This window comes from Jaculus jaculus, chromosome 16, assembly GCF_020740685.1.
Source record: "Jaculus jaculus isolate mJacJac1 chromosome 16, mJacJac1.mat.Y.cur, whole genome shotgun sequence".
NCBI lineage: Eukaryota > Metazoa > Chordata > Mammalia > Rodentia > Dipodidae > Jaculus > Jaculus jaculus.
In genome coordinates, this window is record NC_059117.1 from 74257148 (window position 1) to 74281743 (window position 24596).

Genomic DNA, 24596 nt, shown 5'->3' on the forward strand with positions numbered 1-24596 from the left:
ATCAGTCAGGCTCTGTTGTAGACACTTATGTTAGTTAAAAGCCTGAATATTGGGGTTGGACAGATGGCTCAGTGGTTAAAGGCACTGGCTTGCAAAGCCTTCTGGCCTAGGATTCAATTCCCCAGTAGCCAGGAAAAGTAGTGCATGCATCTGGAGTTTGTTTATAGCAGGAAGAGGCTTTGTCACACCCACAGTCTGTCTTTGGCTCTCTTTCCCTCTGGCAATAATTAATTAAAAACAAAACAATACTTATCTGGCTGGGAGATATTATGATCAAGAAAGTGGTTTTCCAGGATGAGGATGTACTGACCCCAGGATTTCCCCAAATACAGGATACTTGACTGTATAATTTGTGGTAGTAGGGGACTACAATGGCCCTCTCCCCTGTAAAATGAAAATAAATAAATAAACAAACGAACAGTACATAAATAAGTTAAATCTTATGCTTGGAAGGTATATACTCTAATGGGCCGGACAGGGTAGGTCAAGTTGGTTAAATATTACATAACAAACATAGTAGGTTAGTAAATTCAAGTAAATTAGATGTTGTTATGGGGTATTATAGCCAAAAGAAAACGTAGTGTTAGGGGATTGAAAATACTCAGGAGCAAGAAGACAGTGGTATTAAACCAGGTAGGCAGGGCACACTTCTTTGAGAAGTGAAGAATTAAGTACGTTGAGTGGCGTGTTGGAAAAGATGACTCTGCCAAGCCTTCTTTAGTGTAGCTAAAAGGGTTTGAGAACTCACCTGTCCTTTTGGTCGAGTCATGGGAGAGTGGTTCACGTTGCCATCCTTGTTCTCTAATAGCCTCTAGTCTTTTTTTTTTTTTCCAGGGAGATCCATCGCCTCCCTAGAAATAATGAGGTGCTTGAGGGGCGCAGTGCTGGGAGCTTTTCACAGGGTTCAGAGGAGGGACTCTAGGACGTCAGCATTCTGCCATGTGGGTCTGCTGAAGGCATTCTTGACCTCGCACTGTGCCTGAAGCAAGGGAACACAGAGCCCTTTCTCCAGGGCAGGTAAAGGCTGTCTGGTAAGGTCCTGTAGCCTGGGTGTGCCAGGTTACATGACTTCTTAGATCCTTTAGTGTTTGGCTCATCTTTAAAGTTGCTTTCCTCCTCTGTAGAATGGGAATATTAAATTTGACACCATGGTGTTGCCAGAAGGGCTGATTGCAAGTTTAGAATTAGGTCTGACATATTTGAGTGATTGCTGTATATCCAGGGAGGTACTGAAGCGTCATCTCTCCGTCGGGCCCTTTGGTTCTTGGGGGCTGTGGTAAGACCGTGTCTGGGATCACACGTGGTCTCTGGCAGGAACCTAGGCCAGAGGAGAGGCTTTTGACTGGGAAGAACGGGAGCGAAGACTTCCTTACTCTTCACAGGGCTGATTTCCCAGAGCAGCATATGGACCCAAAGAACCCCTGGGGATTTTTCTCAGTATGTTGTCTTGTAAGCAAATGACAGAGCAGGGAGGATGGGCCGTGGGTTCCTGATAGATCAGCTGTGACAGGGAGGCTCTGCCATCTGTTCCCAGCCTCCCTGACCTGACACATCAGAGCTCTGACACACGGAGAGGGATCCGTAAAGCCCCAGGGCATGGCAGGGGCTCTGGGGACCCTGGGTGCTCTAGGAGACTCGGTGGGCTGGATCGGTGAACGGTGAGGACTTCGTGGAAGAGGAAGGATACGGGCTCGGAAAGCACTGCTTCTCACAGTGTGCCTGCCCGCTGGGCTAGGGGCTGCTGCCCTGCGATTGCTATGGGTTGCTGACTGGGGGCCTGTGGATGGAGTCCCTTGGAGAGCGACATCAGCTGTACACTTGCCTCGGCTCCTGTGTCTCCCTGTGGACTTTGGTTGATTTAGGTCAACCATTTAAGCTTTTTGTTTCTTTTTTTTTTTTTGGTTGGTTCTCCCTGTAGTCTAGGCTACCCTGGAATTCACTATGTTGTGTCAAACTAGCCTCCAACTCACAGCAATCCTCCTACCATGGCCTCCCCGAGTGCTGGGTACAGGCGTGTGCCACCACACCTGGCTCACTCATTAAGTTTCATTGCAACCATGTCGCATGTTTTGTTTGTCTTCTTTGTTGTTGTTGTTGTTTGTTTTTTGTTTTTCAGGGTAGGGTCTCACTCTAGCTCAGGCTGACCTGGAATTCACTCTGGAGTCTCAGGGTGGCCTCGAACTCACGGCGATCCTCCTACCTCTGCCTCCCAGTGCTGGGATTAAAGGCGTGAGCCACCACGCCCGGCTTGTTTGTCTTCTTTGGAAACAGGGTCTCATGTAGTCCAGTCTGGCCTTGAACTTCTGAGCCTCAGCCTCCACCCTCCCCTTGTTGGAATTACAGACTTGTGCTGGGGTTGAACCCAGGGCTTTGTGTATGTGAGGCAGGCACTCTACCAACTGAGTTATATTCTAAGCTATGTTTTTTTTTCTAAATTCCTTATTTTTATTAGAGAGAGAGAGAAGCAGATGATAGAATGGATGTCCAAGGGCCTCAGCCACTGAAAACAAACTCCAGATGAATTAGCCCCTTGTGCATCTGGCTTACATGGGTCCTGAGGAATTGAACCTGGGTGCTTTGGCTTTGCAGGCAAGTGCCTTAACTGCTAAGCCATCTCTCCAGCCCAAAGCTATAGTTTTATAATTAATTACTTTCATTTATATTCTGAGTCAGAGTCTTGTGTACCTCAGTGTAGCCCCAAACCCCAGACCTTCCTGTTTCTACTCTGCAAGTGCCGGGGTGTCACCACGCTCAGCTCCGCACGGTGGTTATATAGTTTACAGAAGAAGAGGCCAAGCCAGGGAGAAGCTGAGAAGCTCACTTGGGGGGCAGCGGGGCATGGTGGCACACGCCTTTAATCCCAGCACTCGGGAGGCACAGGTAGGAGCATTGTGGTGAGTTCAAGGCCACCCTAAGACTACATAGTAAATTCCAGGTCAGCTGAGCTAGAGTGAGACCCTACCTTGAAAAACAAAAAGCAAGCAAACAAACAAACAAAAAGACAGGAAGCTAAGGTTGGGTGTGGTGGCTCACGCCTATGATTTCAAGTCTCAGGGAGTTGAGGCAGGAAGATCCTATCAGTTGAAGACCAGATACAGAATGAGCTGCAGGTTTTCCTGAGCTGTAATGAAACCCTGTTTCAGAAAACAAACAAACAAACAAACAAAAAAAAACAGAGAATGGAAGGGGAAAGTGGGGGGGGGGATATTACCATGGGATATTTTTTATAATTATGGAAGTTGTTAATAAAAATTTGAAAAAAAAAAAAAAAAAGCTAAGCCAGGCGTGGTGGCACATACTTTTAATCCCAGCACTTGGGAGGCAGAGGTAGGAGGATCACCCTGTCAGTTCAAGGCCACCCAGAGACTACATAGTGAATTCCAGGTCAGCCTGGACTAGAGTGAGTCCTATCTCGAGAAATGAAAAAAACAAAACAACAAAAAGGTAAATAAATAAGACCCCCCCCTTTCTGCCCTATTTCCTGGCCTTTCTGTGCTTGGCTAGCAACCCTGAGTTGTGTGTTTTTCTAGTCAGGTTTCCATGGACATGGTAGCACTCCAGCCTTAGGAAATAGTCCACTCCAGAAGTGTTAGAATCAGGGAGTTTGGCTGTATCTTCAATGTGGCTCCTTGTTTCAAAGATGTCCCAACCTAGCTGTATTACTAATTAGTGGCATTTAGAACTATGGGCAAGAAGCTTGACAGGATCTTGTTCCAGGGCTGGAGAGATGGCTTAGCAGTTGAGATGCTTGCCTGAAAAACCAAAGGACTCAGGTTCGATTCTCCAGGACTCACATAAGCCAGATGCACATGGTGATACATGAGTCTGGAGTTCGTTTGCAGCAGCTGAAGGTCCTGGCACTCCCATCCTCTTTTTCTCTCTCTTTGTCTCTCTCCCTCACACACAAACACATAAGTAAAATAAATAAAATTTCTAAAAAATATATTAATTAAAAAGGTCTTGTTCCAGGTCCTGTAGTACCTGGACCCGACGTAGCTCTGTCTCACTGCTGACTGGTCCAGCCATGGTGAGACTTAAGCTGTTAAGCCACATGCCCAACTTCTCCTTATTTTGTATCTGAATTCTGCACACCACTGTAGAAATCACAGAGAAATGGGGGGACGGTTATGTGGCAGCCATGATTATTGTTCAAGGAAGACATTTGTCAGCTGGCAGAAGCAAGGAAGATGGCTCACTTCAGTGAGCCTGTCTCCACATCCTGCTTGTGCAATCCTCAGGGGACCTTCCTGCCTCATGGCACCTGGTGAGGACAGCATCACCATGGCGAGTCCCCACGGCTCCCATTAGAAGTGTTCCCAGAGATCTCTGCGCTGATCCGAGGTCTTCATTCGCAGTTAGCTGAAGGCAAGGGATGCATGTGGGCTAGGGTACTGATTTTGGTATTTTGAGGTAGGGCCTCACTCTGGCCCAGGCTGACCTGTAATTCACTATGTAGTCTCAGAGTGGCCTTGAACTCATGGTGATCCTCCTACCTCTGTCCCCCAAGTGCTGGGATTAAAGCGTGCGCCGCCACGCCCTGCTGAGGTATCTTGTGTACTGCTAGATAGACCACCTTCTGGCTTGTGACATATTCCTCATTTATTACATAAAGATGGCTCTGTGCTTACATAGGCTCCCATCTATAATTTTAATGTAAGGATTGAGTAAAACTAGATGTTAAAAGCCCATAGCCTAGTAACGGTGGGAAGCAGCCATTCAACATGCCACTGATTCCTACTCCTTATTCTTCTCTTCCCCTTATAAAAAGCAATCTCCAGCTGGACTTGGTGGCGCATACTTTTAATACCAGCACTTGGGAGGCAGAGGTAGGAGGATCGCCATGAGTTCGAGGCCACCCTGAGACTCCGTAGTGAATTCCAGGTCAGCCTGGGCTAGAGTGAAACCCTACCTTGAACCCCCCTGCAAAACAAGCACACAGTCTCTCTCCTCCTGCTTCCCCTTACCACTCCCCTTTCCTTCCATTCCCTCTTCCCTCCTTTTCTTTCTTCTTTCACTCCACTTTGTTTCCTATCCTTTTCCTTCCTTCCTTCCTTTCTGGTTTTTAGAGTTAGAGTCTCACCCTTACCCAGGCTGATTTGGAATTTACTATGTAATTTTAGGGGGCCCTCGAACTCATGGCAATCCTCCTACCTCCGCCTTCCAAGTGCTGGAATTAAAGGCATGCGCCACCACGCCTGGCCCCTTTTCTTTCTTTAGATTTACTGTGTAGTCCCAGGCTTGCCTGGAACTCAAAATCCTCCTGCCCCCACCCTCCAGAGCTGGGGTTCTAGGTAGATACGCTCCATTATAAGAATGTCTTACTCTGTCACATGGATGGCCCTGGGTATATTCGTGGTGAAAGCATACAAACTTGGCCAGAGCTCGTTGAGAGGTGGAGATGAATGAACTCTGAAATAATGTAGACATCAACAAGAGAATAGAAGTTGATGTTTCATTGCTTTTATGAAGTTAGAACCTATATGTTTACATAAAGTAATTCTTGAAAATTACAGTGAATTTCACCCCAGTCCCCACTGATGAGTCTTTTGGAGACAAAACCAGGCCTGAGTGTCTTAATCAAGCTAAGGTATGACCTCCTCCCCATTGCTTCTCCCCAGAAGGTAAGAGAGCAATTTTGCAATTAGATCTGGTGAAGAGGTGGAGAGTGGAACTGGACGAAAGGGAAAGGAACCTGTCCCTCCTCCAGGAGAAGCAGTGACTTTGTTAGGGACCTTTGTTGGAACTTGGAAAACTCTGGCCCTCATCTCTCTGATTTATTTATTTATTTATTTTTGGTTTTTCAAGGTAGGGTCTTGCTCTAGCCCAGACTGACCTGGAATTCACTGTGTAGTCTTATGGTGGCCTCCCAAATGCTGTGATTAAAGGCACGTGCCAACCACATCCCGCTCCTTTTCTCACTTATTAATAGCATTACCCAGCCAGGCTCTGTGACAGAATCTACAAGATTAAAGATTAGTTGAATGCAGCCAAGAACCCTTGATGCGTTATCAGCAGAATGACTAGCTTGTGTCTCACATCATAGATGGGAAGCCTAACTCCCCCTCACCCCCCCCAGTGATACTGTGTCGTTTTGTAAATCACAGCATTGCTTTGTATTATGTCAACACAGAGCAGTGAGTTCCTTCTGAAGTCATCTGCAAGCTTCTCTGGGTTCTGAATTTTTTGTCTGGTGGCGATGAACACATTTATGTTTAGACTGTTATTGAGATATTCTGTGTGGTGGTTTGAATGTCAACGTGTGTTCCCCCATAGCCTCAGGTATTTAAAAATAATTTACTTATTTGCAAGGAAGAGAGAGAGAGAGAGTGGACACGCCAGGGCCTCCGGCCACTGCAGGTGAACTCCAGATGCATGCGCCACCTTGTGCATCTGGCTTACGTGGGTACTGGGGAATCGAACCAGGGTCTTTTGGCTTTGCAGGCAAACACATTAACCACTAAGCCATCTCTCCAGCCCCAGACTGGCCTTTTTTATGAGAGATAGAAAAAGAATTGACGCACCAGGGCTTCCAGTCGCTATACTCAAACTCCAGACATGTGCACCACCTTGTGGGCATGTGCAAACATGGGTCTGTAGGCAGGCACCTTAACTGCTGAGCCGTCTCTCCAGCCAAAGCCCAGATCGTTTTGATTAAGGCTAAGCGTCCCACTTAAGCCTCCATCAGCCTGCTTGAGGAGGTGTTACGGAGGTGGATCCCGGTGTCCAGCCTTAAGATGTGTTTGGTGGTGGGTCTTGATTCCAGCTAGAGGTGTGGAGAGCAGTCTTACCTGGTGGTTTGCGCTTGCTTGTGGTGCTGCTAGTTTGGTGGTTTCTGTCTGCTGCTGGGCATGGTGCCTTACACTTACTAATCCTAGTGCTGAGGAGCCAGAAAGAGGTGGATCTGGGGGGGTTCGTGGCTAGGCAGCCTGAATTGCATAGCGTGTGCTCCAGGCCCACTTAGAGATCCTGTCTCAGAAAAGGTGGATGATATGGGAGAAGTGTCCCCCAAGCCACCTTCTGGCCTCCCCAAGCATATGCTTGTCACACCTACATAAACACATGTTCACCTCCTCCAAGCAGATAAACAAAATGAAATATAGGGAAAGCAAGGTTTATCTGTATTCTTCTCACTCAGGGGGTGGCTGACTGTATCCACTAGCTTCTTAGTGTACAACAGCCTTTAGAATCTCATGAAAGATGGTTTACTTGTTTCCTTCTTGTTGCCAAGACAACCTACTTGACAGAAATCAACTGAGGGGAGGAAGGGTTGATTTCAGCCCGCAGTAAGGCAGCAGAGAGAACTGAATGTTGTTGCTTAGCCAGTTCTCCCCTTTTTGTATGATCTAAGACCCCCGCCCATGGGATGGTGCCACCCACAATTAATGAGGGTCTTCCCACTAATGAAACTCATCCCTCAGAGGTGATTTTAGGTCCTGTTAGGTTATCAATCAATATAAGCTATGCAAACAGCAGCTCTGATGCATTGCTTTTTAAGGTCTTCCTAGCAGGAGATAACTTTGTGAATGGGTAAAAAAAAATCACAGCTTTGCTAACCAACCCCCTACTAGGTGATATGGCAAATGTCTCTGCTAGGCATGTCAGACCATTTGGCAGTGGACTTTGACCAAGTGGGGCCCTGGGCTCTGGATTTTGCGTATGTAATTTGGAAATGGTTGTATCTGTTGAGGCTGTGTTAGGGTACAGATTAGCAAGTGTGCATTGGAAAGTATGAAAATATTGTGATGTGTGAACAGTCAGGGTGTTCATCAACAACATTTCTTCCATTTCTAAGGTCTTTAAATGCGAAGTAAAGGGCACCTGAAGTCACGTGACTCAGCACATGCCTGTTGAGGTGACCCATCAGCCCATCTTAGATTTTGTGATGAACCCTCCTGTTTCTTTCCTCCAGGAAACTGCTTGCCAGTCCTCATAAAGTCCAGCTCTGTTTCCAGTCCCACATGTGGCTGACCATGGTTCTGGCCAGTGACCTTATAAACCAAGGCCAAGGCACTTACAAACAAGAGCTGGATTTCTGCCAGTGCGGCCCGTGCGTGTGCGGCCCGTGAAGCCCCTCTACCTCTGGTGGAGCTCACTCATTTCTGTCCAGTAAACAGTGGGAGAGGATTGGTTTCCCTCTGATGCCTGCATTTTCAGGTTGACAAATCTCCTTTTGCTTTTTTAAAAAATAGTTTATTTATTTATTTTGAGAGAGAGAGAGAGAGGGAGGGAGCGGGGGGAGAGAGAAAGAGAAAGAGGTAGAGAGAGAGAATGGGCACACCAAGGCCTCCAGCCACGGCAAACAAACTCCAGACACATGTGCCACATTGTGCATCCAGCTTATGTGGGTCCTGGGGACTCGAACTGGGGTCCCTAGGCTTCTCAGGCAAGTGCCTTAACTGCTAAGGCATTTCTCCAGCCCTTTTCATTTGCTTTTGTTTTTGAGGTAGGATCTCCCTCTAACTCAGGCTAGCAAAGGTGGGGGGGGAACAGAGAGGGAAACAGAGAGAGAGATTTGGGCAGGCCAGGGCCTCTAGCCTCTGCAAATGAACTCCAGATACATGTATCACCTTGTGTATCTGGCTTTATGTTGGCATGAGAGAATCAAACCTGGGTCTCTCACCTGTCTTAAGCTTGTCAAATAGGCTACACTGGGTAGCCAATGAACCCTAGGGATCCTCCTGTCTCTGCCTTCTCAGTTCTGGGATAGGTGGGCATTGCCTGTCTTTGGTGTGGCGATTGAACTCATGCCTGTAATGCAGACACTTTTACCGAGTGAGCTATCACCCCAGCTCCTTGGACTGTACTCTTGACATTGAGTGGTGACACCTTTGTTTGCTGTGAAATGGCATTGTGGATGTGACTGCGTAAATCTTTGCGTGGGGAGACGTGGAGGGACATGGCTTTGGGAGGCAATCCTGGAATATCACATTGGCTCTAGTACATGCTGGATTCACAGACTCCATACTCTGGTACCCACTTTATTCCACAAGACCTTGAGTGTTTCTTACCATCTGTCATCTATTTTTAACTTCTGCCCCCTAGGAGGGATCCTCCAGGGATGGAGGAGGTTGGAATGGAAACACTGAGCCCTTGAGCTATTTAAGTGGCATAGAGAGTTCTGAGTGTGTATTCTGAGCAGACCTGCAGTTTGCTCTTCTGGAGTCTGTTTCATTGCTTGGGTCCCTCCCCACCACCCCTGCCGTGTCCTTTTTATCAACCTGAGGGCTGTATCCACCTGTTTAAGAAAATTCCATAGGGCTGGAGAGATGGCTTAGTGGTTAAGGCACTTGCCTGCAAAGCCTAAGGACCCAGGTTTGACTGTCCAGGACCCACATAAGCCAGATACACAAGGTGGCGCATGCATCTGGAGTTTGATTGCAGTGGCTGGAGACCCTGGTGCACCAATTCTCTATCTCTAGTGCTCCCCATCCCCATAAAATAGTTTTTTAAATGAAGAAAGTTCCACAGTGTGGGTTCCTGTCACAGCGCAGGTCTGGAATACTACCTCATAACCGAGGGGTCTGCTGGTTGGACTCAGAGCTCGGGGAGACCAGAGACCTGTGTGTGTACATGTACGCATGTGTGGGCATGTGACTCTGTATTCATGTGTGCCAACCACAAGGTGTCAGGGCACACCGGGGATGCCTTGCACGTGACACGTCCCCAGCACCACGATGGCCAATGAAGGGCAAGATTGGGCATGTGGGGTTCAATCGGTGTATGTCTGGCTTTGCGCCACTCCTCTTTTTCTGACCCATGCCAGTGTGACCTTGGAAGCGCGGGAACCGAGGTCAAGTGAAGTTTTTCTAATTTTCCATGGATGCTCTGTCCCCTTCTGACTTCATTTATGTAATTGCCTTTCTTCCCAACTCTTCGAGGCCATTGGTTCTATGGGTCTCAAAGCACACAATCCCCTGGCCACTTTCCATCTTGGAGACTCCTATGGGAGTCACTCCTTTTCACAGTGGCATCTTTCCCAGAGCCCGTCTGCGTGTGGGTTAGGGACAGGGTCGCCGCCTTCTCGCCCTCCTCCCCAGAGGTAGGCTTCCGCTTTCCTCTATGGGAAGGTCAAGACCTTCCAAGGGTAAGCGGCTTGTGCAGGGGAGCCTCCTTATGGGTCTGTGGCGGAACCGGCAATTACACTGGATCTCAGGTCCCGGAGCCCCTGGGCGGCCCTCTCTCACCACACTCTCACTGTTTTCTATTTTGATCGGCATTCTGGTCGATCCTAGACACTCGTGGGGCTCTGGGTCCATTAGGGAAACACAGTTGAACGTCTACAGAGCACCTCCAATGGTGGTCTGAACAAAATGATTCCTGACCCAGGAAGTGAAAAGCCTCGGAGTAGGTGGCTTAGGACACTGAAGGCCGGTGATTGCTTTTGTTTCTGTCGCTCCCAGGTGAGGCTCTTGTCCTCACCGGAAGTGAGGCTTCTGCGTGTAGTGCAAGGCAGGAAGAGAGGGAGGAGGAGAGCTGGTGACAGCCATCTGTCCTCTTCTAAGGAGCTCTTGTGGCAATTCCACCCACCAGCTTTCCCGAGGCTTTGATGTTTGCTCTTCAGTGGGGTGGAGACTAGGCACTAACAGGCTTTTGGCTGGCATACTGTCTTCCTGTGACATGAGGTTCAGTCAACAGTGCAGCAACAGGAAAGCGAAGATTGGGTAGATACACCTTGCTCTTGCACAGGCTCCTGCTTGTATTACTATTTTTCGAGGTTGTGAACTCATGGCCCGTAGGTTTGAGCAGGTTTTGTTTCTTCAGTCCACTGGGTAAATGATCCTTTCCTCCCATCCCATCCGTCACGCTGTAGACCGCAGTGCCTGGCGCCACCCCCTCCCATCCCAGCCCAGCAGATGTTGGGCTGAGTTGCTGCTTCCATCGCTCTGTAGACAGTGGAGTTTGCAACTTTGGTCCAGGGATGCCGTTTCCATCTCTCAGACGCGTCTCCCTGTAGCTGTGCGCTTGAAATAGGCATTTCCCTTTTCAGCGGTGTGGCCATCTGTCATGACACCAGGGGAGGCGTGTGGGGAGTGCGGGTCACGATTTGAGCAGAGGATCCAGGTGACACAACAGTTCCTTTGGAAGGAGGAAGAGAGACGTGCATTGTCACATTGGTAAAACTCACTGGCTACATATCTCCAGGCAGGACACTGCAGATATTTCCCAAACAGAAACCAGTGTCTTTCTAACTCTTCTGTGAGTATGTTACCCATTCTTAAAAACACGTCTTCTTTTTTCTCTTTCTTTCTTCAAATTCTGGCTTTTGAAAATGTCTTTCTATTTTGGGGCTGTGTATTTCTATCAGAAGTGAGGGTACAAGTGTAAGATTTCCTGAGCTTTTTGAGCGCAGAGAGATGTTTGCCTACCACCACTTCGTTCGTTCTTTCAAAGACTAGATGTCAGATGAGATGTGTGAAACACGCAAAGCCTGTTGCGTTTGTCTCCTCTTCTCTCTTTTGCTTTCATACATTCAAACACCAGTCAGAATTTTCTTATAATCAACCCGTTTTTGTTAGGTGCTCTGCTGATTGGTACTAATTACGACAACTATTTTCTCTGAAAGAGGCACCTGGCTTTGGTCTTAGCAGTGAAATAAATAAAATTGGGTCTTGGGTAGATAGGGTTAATTACATCATCCACCTATCCTTTTGTGGATATATTGTGAGGTATCTTTTTAAACACACACACACACACACACACACACACACACACACACACACACACTTTAGAGAGAACAAGAATGGGTTGCCAGGGCCTGTATCCCCCGCAAACGAACTCCAGACACATGCTCCACCTTGTGCATCTGGCTTACATGGGTACTGAGGAATCATACCTGGGACCTCCTACCTCTGCTCTGTGTTTTTTTTTTTTTTTTTTTTTTTCCCCTTAGGTAGGGTCTCTAGCCCAGGCTGACCATGGATTCACTTCCTGGACTCACCACAGTCCTCCTACCTCTGCTCTGTAGTTTATTTATTTATTTATTTTTTGGTTTTTGAGGCAGGGTCTCACTCTACCCCAGGCTGATCGGGAATTCACCATGAAGTCTCAGGGTGGCCTCCAACTCAGGTAATCCTCCTCCTTCTGCTTCTGCTTTAGTCTCTGCTGGGGGATCAAAGGCGTGCGCCACCACACCCAGCACAGCTGCATTTAAGTGAGTAAAGGGGAGAAAACAAGATAATAATAAAGAATCTCCTATAAGCATGGTAGTTTTTTTCATACTGGCTGCAGTTCATATCTAAAGCATTGTGTGCCTGGACAAGGGATTAACCATGTGTTTAATGAGGCACCATGTCCTGAATATCTTCTCTGGGCAAGTTGTAGGTTCCAGGCGTACAGCACGGAGTCCAGCAGGTCCCCTGCTCTCCAGTGGAAAATGTTTTTAAATAGAAGCGTGGGGAGGTTAAATGTCTGGTCTAAGCTCCTGCAGCCGATAAGATGGGGAGTGAGGGCTGCACCCAAGAGGCTGGCTTCTCTTCCCAGTGCTCCTTATCAGTCATGCCCTCCACCACAGCCCCGTGAAAGCAGACCACAGACGCTCCAGCAGTCCTTTGACAGCCTGAGCCTTGCCCTGCAGGTTCACCCAGAGTTCATGTGCTCTTACTTATCTAGCTCGGTTCCAATGTGAAGCCCTCTCCCATGAGCCACAGCCCCTCCCTTGGATCTTTGTGCCCCATAAAGATGTGTCTTCCTTATCTTGACACTTCGAGGGTGCCTGTGTAGCAGGAGGACCAGCCAGTCTGCTTTGAGGATGTTTCTGTGACGTGGGACCTTCACCTACAAGACCAGACCTCCACTCACTGGGACTCCGTTTGCCTGAGAGACTAAGGGGTTTCCTGAGTTTGTAGGACAGTCAGTGCTAAAGGAGTTAACTGCTCTGCTAATGGGTTTTTCTCATTTGTATAATGCAAATAGAAGAGGGTTATACAGCACCACACAGACACCTGTTCAAAGTTTTTGTACTTTCCTCAAGTAAATACACTTAAATCAGCAGTGTTTTTATAAAGAAACAGGCCCTCCAGATGAGGCTGGCTGGGCTACTTTTTGTCTCTTCTAATAGCTAATGCTTAGAAGAACAATATGATATTCTCTAAGTCATCAGTATAGTGTTGGTAAGTTAACTCCTGGTCTTGGTTTCTGCTTCTTATTAACTGACTTATTTGTGTACATTGTAGAGACCGTTTCTACTTCGATTCTCTCAGAGAGAATGGGTGGTATTTTGGGGGAGGGGATGTTAAATTCCTGTAAGTTGCCAAATGTTATCTTCATATCTTTAGTAGAATGTTGAAAAAGAAGGAGAAACTATTGTTGATTGATATTTGTGTTAAGGTATTTACACACACACACACACACACACACACACACACACACACTAATATATGACTTAATCTCTTGAAATTATTAGGAATATTCATGCTGTATGAGGATGGCTATGAATGTTGCCTAACACAAAACCATAAACCCACTTAAAACATGGAAATTTTTTTAATATACGTGTATGAATATGTATGTGTGCATGCATGTCCACATGTGTGTGAATGGAGGTGCACATGTATGTATATTAATGTGAAAACCAGAAGACAACTTTGGGCTCTTTTTTTAGGAATATTGTTTACTTATTTTTTTTTAAATTTATTGTTCATTTTTATTTATTTGAGAGCAACAGAGAGAGAAAGAGGCAGATGAGAGAGAGAGAGAGAGGGAGAAAGAATGGGCATGCCAGGGCCTCCAGCCACTGCAACCGAGTTCCAGACGCGTGTGCCCCCTTGTGCATCTGGCTAACATGGGTCCTGGGGAATTGAGCCTTGAACCAGGGTCCTTAGGCTTCACAGGCAAGCGCTTAACCACTAAGCCATCTCTCCATCCCTGTTTACTTATTTTTTTAGACTGGGTTTCACACTGGCCACCAGACAGGCTAGATTGAGTGACCAGTGAGCCCCATGGTCCCTTCAATTAAAGATTGCCTGTTCTGGGCTGGAGAGAAAGGCTTAGTGGTTAAGATGTTTGTCTGCAAAGCCAAAGGATCCCAGCTAGATTCTCCAGGACCCACATAAGCCAGATGCACAAGGGGGCACATGTACCTGGAGTTCATTTGTGGTGGCTGAAGGCCCTGGTGTGCCTATTCTCTCTTTCAAATAAATAAGTAAGTAAAAAATATTTTTTTGACAAGATTGCCTGTTCTTTCTTTGGAAGACTTGTATCATCTTAAGCTGAGCAGGGAAGGGTCCATGGGGCCAGCGGTAAACATAATTAAGCTAACCTGGATTCCCTGGTGTGAAGACGTCATTCTAAGCATCTCTTGAAGACTGTCTATAAGCAACACGGGGTCTAAATCATTCAAGGTCATTTTGCTCCCCTTTACCTCACGTGGCCTACCTCCTTAACTTTCCCATATGTTTCCCATCTGGCTTTCTTTTATGGGGAATTTCATTCAGTATAACAGGCAGGTCCAATGTTACACTTCCAGTAACCCCAACAGAGGCATAAGGTCTCTTCCTGGTTCTCTGCATGTTTTCAGTGAAAATTTAAAATCGGTTATTTATTTATTTTCAAGCAGAAACAGAGAATGAGAGAATGAGCATATATAAACGGGCATGCCAGGGCCTCTGGCCACTGCAAACGAGCTCCAGACACATGCACCACTTTGTATTTCTGGCTTTTTGTGGGTCCTGGGGAGTCAGACCCAGACCTGCAGGCTTTGCAAGCGAGTGCCTTTAACCACTGAGCCATCTCCCCAACCCTCCCTCAGTGAATTTGACAGACATATTTCCTATCCTCTGAGTAAGTCTGATGCTTTTGAATATTGCTTTAAAAAAAAAATAGCAGGAAAAGGTATTACCGCTTCTGAGTTCTCTGACCTCAGCTGACTTGGACCCCAGTTAGCAAGCATTTGTGTTTCTCTTGGGTTTGTTACAGTTGGACTTGATGGAAACTTTCAGCCTCATTGTCAGGAATTAGTGGGATTATGAACTTCCTTCAAATTCTTTCCTTTTTGTATAAACACATTAGAATCTGCCTCTTGGTCATAGTGATGCCAACCAAAGGTAGCAGGGAGCATTGTGGGAATGGGCAGATCTGTGTTTAAATCTGAGGTCTGGTACTACGTCTGCCTTTATCTGCTAGGCAAGGAAGAGCCTCATATGCAGTCAGGATGCATTATCCCCAGCATGGTAAAGAAAACAAATACATTTCACTTTAAATCATTTCTGGGTCCCTAGCATGAATGAATGAGGGAGTGAAAACAATGAATAACAGATAAATAATGTACTTTCTGAGCCGGGTGTGGTGGCGCACACCTTTAATTCCAGCACTCGGGAGGCAGAGGTGGGATTGCTGTGAGTTCAAGGTCAGCCTGGGTCAGAGTGAGACCCTACTCGAAAGACTAAAAACAAAAATGTACTTTCCCCTGATAGATAAGGAGTGTTCAAAAGCACATTTTTTGTTCATGCCTCGTACTGAAAACCTAGTCAAAAGCCTATGGTTGGGGAAGACATAAGCCCTACAGAGGAAACTACTACTGCTCTCTTGCTAAATGCATATGTTAAACCCACCAAACTGCCTACTAAACACTTACGTTTATGCCCATGTACTAGTGACTCTCACTTTTGGTTAGAGAAGCTTCTCTTGTCAGATGCTGGTGACCACTAGGGTGACTCAGAGCTCCCCAGAGTGCTGAGAAGTGTCAGTGTAGAGTGAGACTTCTCTGTTGCACCCTCTAAGGTTCGGGGACCCTTGCGGAAGAAATGGTGAAAAGAATGGAAGGGCCGATGGAAGGGAGGAGGGCTTGCGATGCTGGCTTCCAGCACAAAGTGGCCGTGATCTTCATGACCACTCACCAGCTGTGCGTAGCAATGACATCAACACAAAATCCAGTCTCATTGGAATAAAGAAGGGGTTCACTGGAGAGGGGGTTTGGGAGGGGAGATTAGGTTTATGGGGGGAATTATAATCATGGCATATTGCCTGTAGTTACGGAAGTTTTCAATAAAATGTTAAAAAACAGGTTATATACGTACGCACACCCATGATGTCATCTGCACAGATTAATACACAAATCATACTTGGATGGTCTGTCTAAATTCAGGACTGGGCACACTCCTTTGGGATCTGACCCTTTCATTTTTCTGACCTTTTTTAAAAAAATTATTTTATGTACCTTTTTTTTTTTTTTTTTCCCCCTTGAGATGAGGTCTCTTTTGTATTACCTGGGCTGATCTTGAACTTGTGAGCTCTAATAATCTCCCTCCCCACCTCCATCTCCCACGTTTCTGGGACTACAGGCATGTACCATTGCATCAGGTTTGAACTTGTATATTTCAATATTTGTCATGTATACTGCTAAATGTGTTTATAAATATGCTCGAGAAATAGGAATGCCTCCATAGAGATAGAAGTTAAAATTATTTCATGTGAGTTAGAATTACATGAGAAATTACAAATTAAGGATCAGCTCTTTTCTTAAGCCACGAGTGCAACAGACTTTGAGTTTAGGGAAAAAGCCACCAGGTGGTGCTTGTCATTTTCTACTCTAGAGATAAAAACCTCAACTCTGACCAGAGTTTCTATCCAGGATCCCTTTAAGAATCTGGGATTTCTAAAGCATTCAGCCATCTGCCTCAGATTTCATGTTATTAAGTGGATTGGCATTCCTGAGTTTGGAATCTGCCTGTGGAAAACCCTTATCTCTGCTTTGTGATTTGCCATGCTGTGTATGGATTGTTCAGCAGATCCGATTCTGCATTGCCAAAGAAGAAAATCACCTCTAGTGCTTATTTGTTGCTTTGTGCCCAGTTGTTTCATTGTGTGGCCATGTTTAAGTAGTAAGTACCCGGCTGGAGAGATGGCTCAGCAGGTAAAGTGCTTGCCTGCCAAGCCTAATGACCTGGGTTCTATTCCCCAGTACGTACGTAAAGCAGATGCACAAAGTGGTACGTGCATCCCATTTGTTTGCAGTAGCTAGAGGCCCTGGCATGGCCATTCATTATCTCTCGCCCTCTCTCTGCAAATAAATAAATAAATAAAATGTTTAATAATAAGTAGTAACTACCTGCCTACAAGGGCAGGGAGAGCTTAGCTCAGGAAGTAATTATCTTTTTTAATTTTTATTTTGTTTTTTCAAGGTAGGGTCTTGCTGTAGCCCAGGCTGACCAGGAATTAGTCTCAGGCTGGCCTTGAACTCACAGAGATCCTCCTATCTCAGCCACCAGAGTGCTGGGATTAAAGGCGTGCCCAGCAGGAAGTGATTATCTTAATTGGTATAAACAAATAAGTTTGATTTCTTAGTGTAAAAGACAGTCAATATTTCCCCTCCTTTTGCTCTTGAGGAAACACAGAGGAGGAAGACACTAGATGATTATGGATGTGGACCCACTTGTCCTTTCTAGCTCTGCATTCAGCGCCTCCTCAGAGAGCCAGTGTGGTCCCATGGCTGAGACTGTGGGCCCTGGAATCAGGGGCTGGACTTTAAGTCTAGCTCAGCCATTTCCTAGCCCTCAGACCTACAGTTCATGGGAGGTAGGGGTAACAGGACCTACCTTGAGATCATCATCCATTTCTAGTAGAAGTGCTTAGAACCTATTGGTTGACCCTCTGTACTTGGAGGCAGTTGCTAGTGAGGTTAATAGAATTACCCTCCCTGATGCCAGCCTCATTGCTGGCTATACCTTTGGTGGCATATTATCATATAGATGTAGCAACCCAGACCATGACCTTCACTCTTCAAATGTGCGAGGGTCACTTAGACCAGTTTAGGAGCTTACCAAGGCCACCCGGAGGTCGAGCTGCGTCCTGCTCTTCACCCTGTTCTAGGGTTATGCTGTTTTCAGATCCAGGGGGAAAAATTCCTTTTCTCCTTATGTCTCTTAGATGAAAGAAAGAGGTGAGCACATTTATGCATGGCAGGAAGAGCTCTCTGACTTTCTGTTTTTGTCTTTTTGAGGCTGAATGTCACTGTAGCCCAGGCTGACCTCAAACTTAACAGTGATACTCCTACCTCAGCCTCTTGAGTGCTGGGATTGTTGGCATGAGCCCTCATACCTGGCTCCCTAATCTTTGAATCTGCTGAGAGAGTGGGTGCAGGGTTCTATGGCCTTTGTGTTTGTGGGGGAGGGCGAAGGTGGAGGATAATGTAACCCTCTCATTGAGTATTTAATTTCTGTGCACTTAGATAAGAATTGGTCTTCATTGTGAAACATACTATGAAATTAATTGGCTCTCACTTTTAAAGCTGAGCTTTGAGTTCTTTTCTTCTGTTTTGTTTCTCCCCAAATGAGTCTGTGTGTGTGTGTGTGTGTGTGTGTGTGTGTGTGTGTGTGTGTGTGGTCTGTGGTGTGTGTATATGTGTGGTGTGAGTGTGTCTGTGCTCTATGGCATAGCGTGGTGCACTCGCTCCCCTCTGGTGGTGTGGTGAGGTCACTATCCTGTGGTGACCGGGGTGTGTTACTCAATCACTCTTCTGCCCAGTCTTGTTTTGAGCCAGAGTCTGCTTACTGATTCTGGAGCCTGTGGGGCTCTGGGGAGTCTCAGGTTCCTGCTCCCCAACAGCACTGGGATTGCAGGTGCACATGCCCGTCCATGCCCAGAGGCTTGTGTGGGATCTGGAGACTTGGACTCTGGCTGTCTTAGGCACTTATGCTTGCACTGGGAACACAGAAACCACTGGGCCATCTGTCTAGCCTCCAATGGTTTTGACATACTAAGAATTTAAGGGTTCCCCAAAAGTGGGACATATACTCTGTGCCATTATGGGGTCTTTTGGAGAGTTTTTGGTATTATGGCTCAGTTAAAAGATCTTGGACCATGGGAATGTTGAATATCATTAGGATCGATAAAAACTATGGGACTTTTTAAGTTGGACTGAATGCATTCATTGTATTTTGTATCATGTATGGATATCAGTGTATGGGGGCCAGGGGCCGAATGTGGTGGATTGATTCAGGTGTCCCCAAAAGCTTGGGTGTTCTGGATGCTAGTCTCCCTAGCTGATGGCAGTTGGAAATTAAGGCTTCCTGGTGGGAGTGCATTGTTGGGGGCGGGCTTATGGGTGTGATAGCCAGTGTCCCCTTGTCAGTGTTTGACACACTCTCCTGTTCCTGTTGCCTACCAGATGTTGGCCAGGGGGCAATGTTATAATTTTTCTCTACCACTTTTGACCATTAAGCTCTCTTTCTTGGTTATCTCTGAGACCAGTGCTTACAACAGAACAGCAGGATGAACCCCGCTTTGTATCCTCCTTTTCCTCCTCCTCCTCCTCCTCCTCATCTTGCGGTGCTGGGGATCCACCCCAGGGCCGTGTGCACACAGAGGCACACTTTAGCACTGAGCTATGCCTCCATCGCCTTGCTTCCTTCCCGATGGTTCCGTTTTCATTGTTTCTACACAGTTAAGCCATCCTGATTGATGGTTTCCTTCCCTGGACTAGGGACAGTGAGAGAGGAGCTGGAGTGAAGAGGTCCTGTGGACTCAGAAGGTCTTTGGAGATGAGTGACTTAAATGCAAGACTGAGTCTTCCCGTGACTGTGGATCGTCTCTAGCTGGGAAGATGCGTTAAGTGTCTGTTACAGTCAGGTTCACATTGCTGGCAGAAATCACATGACCAAAAGCAGCTTGTGGGGAAAAGGTTTATTTTGGCTTATTGGCTCTAGGGGAAACTCTACGATGGGAGGGGAAAACAAGCTTTTAATCATGGGGTCATTTCCTAAGTCCTCTGTCCCTTTCTTTAGGCAAATGCCACCTTCCCCATTTACCTGCTGAAGCCTGGCTGGCCTGTCACTGTGCTTTCTCCAGCTATTTTAGAGCAGCAGCAGCAGGAGCAAGCAGACGCCCTTGCTTCCGCATCGCCACCCTGTCTATCACGAAATAGAGTTGAAAGCTCTCTCGACTAATCTTTCCTCTAACCCTGAAGCCACGTTCTCCCGTTTTCCTTTTGCAACCATCATCTTTCTTTGGCTTTGTGGCTTTATAGGAAGCACCTGTTGCCTATCGCTTGGGACAAGCTGTGGGTCGCCTACGTGCAACATCAGCTTGGTGGTGACGCCTAAGGCAGCAGCCGTCTTGGAGGGTCCTGATCCTGGGTCCCCAGATGGAGCAGGCAGCAAAGACCCCGTTTGCCCGTCTGTGGTGATGTTGACTTTAACTGTGCTCGCCTCTGTTATCCTTGGCACTGACTTTGTAATTACAGCAGGAATAAACAAGAAGCTTAATGTAATCTGTGAGGGAGAAATGATGGTTGAACAAAAAGGCTGAATTTTGGTTTCTGTCACAGAGCCAGAGAGTCTATCCATGGTACTAGTGGGTGCTAGAATTGTAAACATAAGTTCTTGAATCAGTCAAATAATGATCTATAAATATTTCGGATAAAATAGAAATATTCTAATTTGCATTTAAATAGTTTAGGTTTCTTAGTTTTCACTATAAAAATGTAATATTAATGCAAATATTGTTTGACAATGAAAATAAATATACCAGACGAGATTATTAATTTCTTGTACACAGCCATCTATTTCAAACATGGGCTTACCATGAGTAGCTTTCATCCTATTTACAAGTTCTCCTTATTAAAATAACAAGAACCAGAAGCCCTCAAATGCAGACGCTCGGAATGAGAAATACACCGGCTTTGAAATGGAAGTTGTTCTATACAAGTCAACTTGCTGATTGTCATTTCTATCAGATGACCCATTTGGCATGTTCTTTTTCTGCCAGATGTCTGAGCCAGTCAAATTTAAATGTCTTCATGATGTAGCTGTAGTGTCTGGGCAGAGGAAGACAGTCATCCTACCAAAGGGGCATTCTGCGAAGACTGCCTGAAAACCAAACCAGAATTTTATTTTATTTTTTCAAACTGGTCACATTCTCATCAGGTTATCTGATTTTTCCCCTCTCCCCCACCCCCACTCCACTGAATGGTCATGAATGCACCAGTCTCTCGGTGTGTGTGTGGGGGGCGCAGTATCTCAGACTATACCTTCCTACCTTGTGGCTCTTTAAATTCTTTGCACCCCCTTTCCCACAATGCTTCCTGAGTAAAGGTGTGTTAGAAGTCTCCTTTAGTGCTGGGCTCTCAGCAGCCTCTGGTGTTCTGCTTTGAGGAGTTTTGAGTCTCCTCATCATCTACATCCATCTCCCTGGAGGAGGTCCTAAGGAAGCTCCGAGAGCAGTGCTCACATCTAACCTGCCACCTCCTCCTAATGCCCCCTCCGCCCTGGTGGGTGTGACAGAGCCAGTCATCTCAGTGTTAGCATTCCGCCTTCTCTTGTCATTCTGATGGGTCTTAGGTTGCCCAGGTATTTGCCGCAATCTAGGTCCCTTGAGGCCTAGCCCACTGAATTCCAGGTGGGCATACACAGGCAGTCTATCCAAAATGGAATTTTTTAACTGCACAGCCTTCTCCCCAGCCCCCACAATGGAATTTTTTTTTGAGGATCAGCTCTTCAAATTCAACCTTTTTTTGTAGATATTTTTATTTATTTGAGAGGGAGAGAGAGAAAGAGAGAGAGAGAGAGAGATAGAGAGAGAGAGAGAGAGAGAGAGATTGGCAGATAGAGAGAGAGAGAGGGGCCAGGGCTTCCAGCCACTGCAAATGAACTCCAGACTCATGTGCCATCTTGTGTATCTGGCTTTCATGGGTCCTGGAGACTTGAACCTGGGTCCTTTGGCTTTGTAGGCAAGTGCCTTAACTGCTAAGCCATCTATTTGGGCAAGACGAAATTCTTACAAGTAAGAGAAAAAAGAAAAGTGAGAAAAGATATGCAGAAAATATAAAATAAAACAACAAAAATAGACTGACAGACCAAAGCCTTATCAATCAATGCAATGAGCTTATTATGGCACTTCAGTTGTATTTTAGGTCATTTAGCATGTGTGAGGCCCTGGAAACCATCTGTAAAACACACAAGCACACACACACTCCACTGTGTGCTATCTACGGGAAATCCATTTTCTTAAGTAATATAACTCTGAATTTAAAAGGATAGCAAAGATATATCAGATACATTTAATCAAAATTTATATTAATTCAAAGAATCCAAGAGTGGGCATATCAATATAGGAGACTTTGGCATATAAAGTTTCCAGATAGAGGGAGGGACTTTTTAAAAAGCTAAAAAAAAGGTCACTCTTCCAAATTGACACTAGAATTCAGAATAGTCCATATATGAAACAGTGGGGTGAAAGTCAAACAGAGATGTCCACAGCTGCGGCATTTTGGCTTCTCCTCCACAACTGACGGGACTGGACAGCGAGAGCGCAGACCAGCCCGTAGCAAAGAACTCCGCGCGGTGACAGGGTCCAGTTGACAGGCCTCTTGCGTCCTTTATTGCAGTAGTGTTTCGTGTAGCCCAGGCTGGCCTGAGACTCACTGTGTAGTCAAGGGTGGCTTTAAACTCCGGATTCTCCTGTCTCTAGCTCATTATTGCAGGGGTCATGGGCTTGAGCCACCACAGCCTGCTTATGAAGTACAAGGTAGTGAACCTGGGGCTTTGGGTGTATTAGCTAAGTCCTCTCTCAACTAAGGGCTACATCCCTAGTCCCTTTACTCTTTCAAGAACACACAGGTTAGACACAAAGATAGGCCACACTCTTCCGTCAAGTAGACCTTACCAAAACTCAGTAATCACTGAGTATATTTTCCAAGCACAGCTCAGTTCAGGTGATGTCAGGAAGAGAAAGAACTGTGTCGATGGGTGTCTTTAGTACCTTAACCATGTTAGGCCCATTCGCCCTGCCATGACACTTTGTAGGGCAGCTCTTGCTCGCATCGACCTCTCGGTCTCATCGTTCTTGCAACTGACTATCATCTCAAAACTTCGGTAATTATCTAAGGTGACTTTGTCTCCTTGGCTGCCATCCTGCTACTTCCTTGCCACCACTTTCAAACCACCTTGCATTTTCTACTCGTCGTACTTACCGGAATCTGCAGTTACTTTAAAAAAATGTCACACCTTGTGCGCATGTGCAACCTTGCATGCTTTCCTCACCTCATGCGCTTGGCTTACCTGAGACCTGGAGAGTTGAATATGGATCCTTAGGCTTCATAGGCAAGCACCTTAGCCACTAAGCTATGCTTCCAGCCCTGCAGTTACATTTTTTTTTTTTAACCAGCACATGTCACTATAAGAATAGCAGCTCCAGGGCTGGAGAGATGGCTCAGAGGTTAAGGTGCTTGCCCGCAAAGCCTAATGACATGGGTTTCATTCCCCAGTACCCACATAAAGCCAGATGCACAAAGTGGCGCATGTGTCTGCAGTTTGTTTGCATTGGTAGAGGCCCTGGTGTGCCCATTCTCTTTCTCTTTCTCTCTCTGCTTGCAAATAACTAATAGATAAATTATTTAGGAAAAAAAAGAATCTCAGCTCCAAATATATTAGAAGTGCATGTGTTATGTTTATCACAGCATGGTGGTGGCTGGGAATTGTACCCTGGCCAGCAGGCTTTGCAAGCGAGCACCTTTATCCACTGAACCATCCCCACAACCCTCATTTCTCTGACACTCTGCCTAGTGACTAGAGTGGAGTGGGCAGAAAAGATCCTCTTCCTTCTTTTTAACACTGTATTGATGTGTAGGGCAGAGGGTTATGACTCCGGCCCCTACTTCTCTGGGAGCAGTCTTCCTTCTTACCTGTGGAAAGTGAAATAGAACAGTGAGGAATGTAACACCCTGTTTGCCACGATCCACGCTCAAAGTGTGCCTAGCTCCACCCCGCCTCTCACTCACCAGTGCTCCTACCTTATTTCTGTTCAGTTTTAAGTTAGCATACAAAACGGGTCTCATTATGACATTTTCATACTTGTATATCTTTTTTTCTCCTTTTTGCTTTTTTGAGGTAGGGTCTTGCTCTAGCCCAGGCTAAGCTGGAATTCACTATGTATGTAATCTCAGGCTGGCCTCGAACTCATGACAGCCCTCCTACCTCTGCCTCCCCAATGCTAGGACTAAAGGTGTGCGCCACCACACACCCAGCTACATTTATATCTTTTTTTTTTTTCTTTTTGGTTTTTCAAGGTAGGGTTTACTCTAGTCCAGGCTGACCTGGAATTCACTCTGTAGTCTTAGAGTGGCCTCGAACTCTTGGTGATTCTCCTACCGCTGCCTTCTGAGTGCTGGGATTAAAGGCGTGCGTCACCATGCCCAGTTTACATATATATCTTGTACTTTGGTCTTATAGCTTCCTTTATTGTGAATTTAGTTGCTCCTACCTACCCCTTGGGTGCCAGTTGATGTATTTTTCTGGTCTTATAGGTTGATAGCTAGATGTAGGGATGTTACATATTTCTTTTTTTGTGAGAATAAACAGTGAAAGTATTTTATCAGGTTGAAATGGTCATCTTGCACTGTAGAAAAGACCTTCTGAGAACGCTTATTTGTGTTTTGGAAGCTGCCCTTCCCTCGGAGCATGCCTTGGTGGAGGCGTGAGGTTCTATACCATGACTCCTGTCTGTCTCTTTGTCTCTGTTGGATTGTAACTGCTTGTGTGAAATTTTGCTCCTCTCTCAATATGGTGAGTCACTGGGGAGGCAAGACGACCCTTTTTTCAGGGGAACTGCTGACTGATCACAGTCCCTTCCTACCCCCCCCCACTATCCATATCTGAACCCCTTCT

The 24596-nt window shown here is 46.2% G+C and overlaps 1 protein-coding gene and 1 pseudogene across 9 annotated transcripts in view; both read left to right on the forward strand.

Moving 5' to 3' along the window:
• Positions 1-24596, forward strand: part of Magi1 (membrane associated guanylate kinase, WW and PDZ domain containing 1) — a 620496-nt gene that overhangs the window by 156757 nt on the left and 439143 nt on the right. The window lies entirely within an intron of this gene.
• On the forward strand, positions 246-387 carry LOC123455466 (annotated as a pseudogene).